Raw genomic sequence first — 7176 nt, 5'->3', positions numbered from 1 at the left:
CGAAACGTAACCGCCGTCTGATGTTGTTGAATATTCCGGGTGCCGCCTCCGCTACTGTAGTCTTCACGGCATGACATTTGGGCCATCCCACTGACAACGGGGGATGGACGTACATGAACTGGAATCGCCCATTCTTCACCGCGGGGTACGGCTGTGTGCGCGTGTGTTGTGTTGGTGGGTGGCGCGAGAGAGGGACGCTCGTGCGCGTGCTCCCTTCAAGAGACAGACACTCAGCGTTTACGAAGTGCGGTGCATGTTTCATGGAGACGCTCTCCGAACAGTGTCCATAGTGAGTGCAGTTTGGAGAATTAAAATTCATGTTGTTGTTGTTTAAAAGTTTCTCCCCAACGTCATGGAATAACGAATATATTTTTTGGTGCCGAAACCCGGGAGTAAGCGAAAAACAACGGCAACTTGAAACCAGCGTTCCAACTGCAACGGACGACAGCGATGGAGCGTCTCCAAACGAAGAGAGAAGTTACGCGAGCCGAACTGAACCGACTCAACGAGGAGCTTGAGCGACTAACGACGGCGGATGGCTTCGGCCCCCAGCAACGAGACCTCCTCGCGGAGATATCAGATGAGTTGGAAATTGTTTCGAGAGATTTGAAACAGTTAGATGCCCTGATTGAGCCGCATGTGCGTGACGAAGGCCTCGCGGAAGAATATAAAGGCGTTCGTCAGTGCCAAGCTCTCATGACACGAATGCGGACAAAGCTTCGGCGTTGCAGTGAAACAAATTCTAATGGTGGAACAAGCACATTGAATGCAGAAGAAACCGCTTCCAGATTACCTGCTGCGCGTTCGGTACAACTGAGGTTGCCTAAGCTGGAGCTTCAGAAATTCAGCGGCAACAAGCTCGACTGGCAACCGTTCTGGCAACAATTCCGGCAAGCAGTCCACGAGAATAACGGCTTGACCAGCATAGAAAAGTTCTTGTACCTGCGGACAGCGTTGACAGGAAAGGCGGTGGCCTCTTTGACCGGCGTTCAAGCGACGGAGAAGAATTACGACTACGCTGTAAAGACACTCAAAGAGCGTTTCGGGCGTCAGGACGTGCTCTTGCAAGAACACCTTACGCAGCTGTTAAACCTTCCCCAGGTTAGAGCTCTCAGTGACGTGAACGCGCTGCGACGCCTCCACGATCATGTTCAGCGAAACATCGCAGGACTTGAAACTTTAGGTGTCAAATCGGACAGCTATGGTGCGATGCTGTGCGCGGCTTTGTTACGGGTATTGCCGGCCGAATGGGCTGTTGAGTACCATAAGGCCCACAGTGCAGACAAGGACGTGCTCGACAGTTCGAGTCTCCAAGCCATTTTGCAATCAGTTCGCCTGGAAGTGGAGGGCAGGGAAAAGGCGCACGGAGAAAGCACGAACGCTCCTCAGCAAACGCGACCGGACCACGCCAGTGAACGGCGTCCCAACAGCGTCTACGGCAAAGGCTCAGCGGCCAGACTCCAGGTGGGTGCCAAATTGAGCAAGGAAAGATGCCCTTTCTGCGCTTCAGAGAGGCATGAGGTTGCAAATTGCAATGCTCCGATATCAATTGATGAGAAGAAAAGAAAACTGCGAAAGGAAGGGAGGTGTTACCGATGCGCGAAGAAGGGGCACATGACGAAAGGATGTAAGAATTGGACACTACGTTGCGCGAAGTGTGGCCGACGACACATCACCTCGCTTTGTGATCCACCGGCACCGAACGCCGAGGGCGAGACCGCTACTGGGTTGCACTCAACAGCGTCTCTTAGCAACAGCAATAAAAACGCCGTGCTGCTGCAGACGGCGCAGGTGTGGGTCAACGGACCGAAAAGAAAACGCCTCGCTCGCTGTCTGTTTGACGGAGGCAGTCAACGATCGTTTATAACAGAGAAGCTCTCGCGAATACTGGATCTTGAGGTGATCGGTGAAGAGGAAGTGACCATTTATCCTTTCGGCGGCTCGGCCAACGTTATGAAGAAAAAACGACGCCGAGTGAAGCTCAGGCTACGAAGCCAGTACGACCGCAAGGAGCACTGCGTCGAAGCCCTCGAAATTGAAGAAATCTGCTCCGACCAACTGCTGCTTCCAGAAAACGCTCTTGAGATGAGTCAGGTGGCTGATTTGGAATTAGCGGATGTTACCATCTCACCAACTTGCCTCTTCACACAAGGCATCGAAATTGTGATAGGCTCTGATTATTATTGGACTTTTGTACACGCAGAAGTAAGGAGAGTGCAAGGGCCCTTGGTTGCGCTTAAGACTGACTTCGGCTGGACTTTGCAAGGACCGATACCACTTTCTGCTTCAGGTGTGTCGTGTTCCACCATTGCCGTTCTGCGCACCAGCGTCTGTGACATGGACGCCAACCTGTCAGACGAACTTCGAGCGTTCTGGGAGCTGGAGAGCCTCGGTATCTCCTCAAGCAGCTGCCTACTTGGAAGCGAGGAGCAGCAGGTGAGAGAAGACTTCACTCGTTCTCTGACTTTCACCGATGGGCGATACGAAGCGAGCCTCCCGTGGAAGGCACTTGACCAAAGGCTAGCCAGCAACGAAGTTGTAGCAAGAGAAAGCCTCGCCAAGTTGAAGCCGCGTCTGAGACTCAGCAAGAGCAGACTAGTGGTCTATGATGCAGCCATCCGTGACTACCTAGATGAAGGCTTTGCTGAAAAGGTTCCAGCCGACGAAATCGACAGCACCTTGTCTCGAGTGTATTATATGCCTCATCGTGCTGTTTTCCGTTCCGAAAGCTCTACCACCAAAGTTCGCATAGTGTTCGATGAATCTTCGAAAGCACAAGGCTGCTTGTCACTTAATGATGCCCTCACCACCGGCCCGAACCTAAAACCCGACCTGCTGCGGCTTACTCTGAATTTTCGATGCCACAAAATTGCATTGACTGCCGACATCGAGAAGGCCTTTCTTCAGATTGGCATCGAAAGTGAGGACCGCGACGCACTGCGATTTCTCTGGTATTCATCTACGTCATGTGAGGGCTCATCAGAGGGTGATATAGAGGTCTGGCGCATGACAAGAGTGCCTTTTAGCACCACAAGTGGTCCCTTTATTTTGGCTGCCACCCTACGACATCATCTGGCTAACATCTCTGAGGACCTCTCTCACTCCGCACAAATCTTAGGCAGCTGCCTGTACGTCGACGATTTGATAACCGGAGTCAGCAACGCGGAAGAGGCGACGAAATTTAATGAGGAGGCACAGCAAATACGGAGCTCAGCTGGAATGAAACTGCGAAAGTATATTTCCAACAATGAACTCCTACGACAGTTCGATGCTGACGGCGTTGGAAATACCTGCGCTGACACTGCGACGACGACTTCAGCCATGGCAAGAGTGTTGGGGCTCGAGTGGGACAGAGGAAACGACGAGCTGAAGTATTCCTTGAAAACGGCGCTGGAGCTTCTTACTGTCAACAGGAACACTAAACGCTTCGTGATCCATGCCACAGCGAGAATCTTCGATCCCCTCGGTCTGCTGAGCCCAATAACAATCACAGCACAAGCATCTCTTCCGGTGATAGAAATTAAGCGCTTCAGCAATCTGAATCGCCTACAGCGAGCCACAGCTTGGATGCGACGCTTTGTTCGCAACTGTGATCAAAAAAGGATGGACTTGAGGGCCTGCTCTGTGCATTCGAAATCCAACAGGCGCAGAAATGGTCGCATCACGGAGGAGTTTACTGGGCGAGATGGAAGAACGCGATCCTGAATGATTGGTTTACCAGGTTGTACTTTTGTACCCGTTGGAAGACAGAAATTAATGAGCTAGCGCTCATTCGGCGGGGAGGATGTTGAATATTCCGGGTGCCGCCTCCGCTACTGTAGTCTTCACGGCATGACATTTGGGCCATCCCACTGACAACGGGGGATGGACGTACATGAACTGGAATCGCCCATTCTTCACCGCGGGGTACGGCTGTGTGCGCGTGTGTTGTGTTGGTGGGTGGCGCGAGAGAGGGACGCTCGTGCGCGTGCTCCCTTCAAGAGACAGACACTCAGCGTTTACGAAGTGTGGTGCATGTTTCATGGAGACGCTCTCCGAACAGTGTCCATAGTGAGTGCAGTTTGGAGAATTAAAATTCATGTTGTTGTTGTTTAAAAGTTTCTCCCCAACGTCATGGAATAACGAATAGATGTTACTGCAGAAGTTCGTGTTATCACTACTGGTTCATGAATAAAACAGCAACGCGGTCGACATCTTTGCGAAGGTTTTGTTTTCGCCTGGGTATTTTGCGACGCGACACTGAACTTCTACTTTACCGTAGAATCGGCACATCATACCGGCGCTGTAGACAGCCCCCACTGAGAGCTGCCGATTCCTTGAATGTCACATTTTTAGTTGCTGTAGAGTGCATATAAATGTCGATAACGATTTAAAGGCGGATAACAATTTTGAGCGAATGAGCAGAAGAAATGCCAAGCGAGATTTTCCCATTAGTGAAACAGCTCCTGTAGTCCGTTGTTTCACTACTTCGTTCCATTCCATTTTAGTGTTTTTTGTCCTAAAAGTAAAGCAGGGTAGTCAATTTTTCTATTGATTGCGAATTTCTGAAGAAAGCCAATGTTTTAAACCAAACATAAGTATCATAAACCTAAACATCTGACAGATCATCTAACTTTGTGTTTTGCGCATGATAGACACTGTTCCTTATTTGCCATAAAACCACATATAACTGACTTTTTCGTTCCGAAAACCAAGATTTATTACATTATTAAAACATATATTATTACATACATTGAACGGCTTAATGTACATTAATGGACTAATAGCTCAATGTTCTAACCTGTTTGCACGACAACGGTCTTGAGGTGGTTCACGAGGACATATAATGCTTGAAGTTAAGGCAATGAGGACAAAGCAGCTGAAAGACGATGAAATATAAGCGCAACGATTGGACTTCCGTTTTTCGCAACATAGTGCCTCAATGGTAGCAACGTATTTGTTTAACTTATTGCTATCGCCGTCTGAAATAAGTATTCAAAACTTGTCCTGTTCACTACCTGCCGCTGCTTCGCCTTCGCTGCTTTGATGGTGCCTAAATGCCTTGCTCACAACAGCTCCTATCCATTACTTTGTGAAAGTATATGCGGTGCTTTTTATAGTGATGTTAATGATTCCTACATTTAGAATGTTTTGGGATGGTGGGATGCTCATAATAGAAGTAATTGTCCATGAACGCATGTAGCTTATTTTCCAAATAATCATCAATCAATGCGATTGTCTTCTCTTTGCCTAATGAAGATTGTACAGACCCCTTAGATTCGAATTGCAAAAGGGGCTCTTTTTATCGTATAAAGATTTCGACGCTAAAGGTTGTAAGGGGTCTTCCCTCAGTACTGAAGTTGGATAAACATAAAATGTGGTAGGTTAGTTTTGCCAAACACGGTATTGCTTCAAACGGCTCATTAAGATGCCTATGTCAACGCGATTTTTAAAATATTAGGAAACAGTGCGTTACTTGTATTTTGCACTGAATAATCAAACCAGCAAAATATTTCAAACATTCAGTCACTCTTCAAAACATTATTAGGATACTGTAGTTCAGGTAACATGCCATGCTGCAACTCGTATTGTGACGGTCGGTGCTGAACAGTGGAGATGTTATTTAAAGCTCACCGGGTTTTTCGTTAATTAGTATACCATATAGAGAGCACATATTCCTTAGGCTTATGGTCAGGAGTTTTCATGCTCTTTTGCTATACGTATCATGAGATTAATAGTTTGCATGACATAGATGGTTTTCGTGCAATATAAAAGTGCAGTATATAAAATACTTTAGGCGTACACTCTGCAGTATATTCAGGACACTTTTTATCAGCCCAGCCTCTCAATTTACACCGTACAGTATGTAAAGAGCTGCCAAGACTGCCATGGCATAAACCACTGGCAGGAAACCCTGCAGCGGTTAAGGCAATCACTTCAACCGCAAACAGGTCATTGCAGCCGATCATAATGAGCTCGTTTGGCGCCTTCTCTACTTTGCCATGCGGCGAGAATAGCGGCGACCGATTACTTAACTTGATCACTATGGTGAAGCAAGGGTACTGCCAGGTGGTAGGGCTGGGGAAGTTAAAAAGATTTTCCCCGATGAGATGCTGACGTTCACAATAGGGGCCAGGGAACAACGTTTACGGCAGAGTTTAAAATCGACCTTTAGGTACAGTGAAATAAGCCCGCGGATGACAACGGCTTGCCAAACGGAGACCATCACACAAGAACCAAACGATAAAATGCAACATTTTCTTGCACGTAGACGTACCGAACACGAGAAATATTCACCATCATGCACCATGTGGTCTTCGACTATAACATCGCCGTGCAAGAGACAATCAGAACCCCATTACACCTGCCGTATGCAAAGAACCCACGACAACCCTCGAACAAAGGTGCCACACATTGCGGAAGCAGACAAAGTGAAAATAGAGTCTACTTTCAGCCCGCAGCGGACGGCTCACGCTTGGTCTGACGGCGCATCAAAATCTTGCGACGCACTGAGGCTCGAAGCCACAACTTGAGGCGACGAAGTATAGCAGGTAGACTGGCGGACCCTGTCTGGAACTCGGTGCCAATTTGCTGTCGCATGCTCAGTAGAGAAGCCTTTGCACCGCCATTCTAGCTTCGACATAGTAATTGGTCGCCTATATAAATTAGGTTATGAAATGAATATTGATGAATGACTACATGCGAAATCGGACGAGAGAGACCGGAAAATATGCATGCTGGATTCCTAAAACTTTAGTGATTTGGTTTTCGAAGTGTTTGACGTCCCGACTCAGACTATGAGCGATCGGTAAGTATTGAACCACGAAATTTTTTCCACCTGGAGTTTTTCAAAGCGCATGAAATCGCACGAGACATGGACGCCTTCCTTTTAGCCTTTATTGAAAACAGGCCGCCTGGGCTGAGATTCGCGCCCGCGTCCTACTATATGTGCGTAGGGCACCACTTAGGCACAACGGCACTCAAATAGTATAGCGAGCGGATAGAGGAACACATTTTTCGATCAGTGGTCACCTCAGCTCTGTTTATTTACCTAATTTTATTTGTTTTTTTTTTCGAAGAATGTTACATTCTCATGGTGGCACTTTCTTTATGAGAAGAGTACGGCTCCTCCGGTGCCTGTATTTCTAAAGGGACTAGGGTGCTCAATACGATCGCGCAAACCGAAGGAGGCCAGTG

The sequence above is a fragment of the Amblyomma maculatum genome, unplaced genomic scaffold (assembly GCF_055883805.1).
Source record: "Amblyomma maculatum isolate TAMU_Amacu unplaced genomic scaffold, ASM5588380v1 scaffold_35, whole genome shotgun sequence".
Taxonomy (NCBI): Eukaryota; Metazoa; Arthropoda; class Arachnida; order Ixodida; family Ixodidae; genus Amblyomma; species Amblyomma maculatum.
This window is presented reverse-complemented; position numbering follows the sequence as displayed.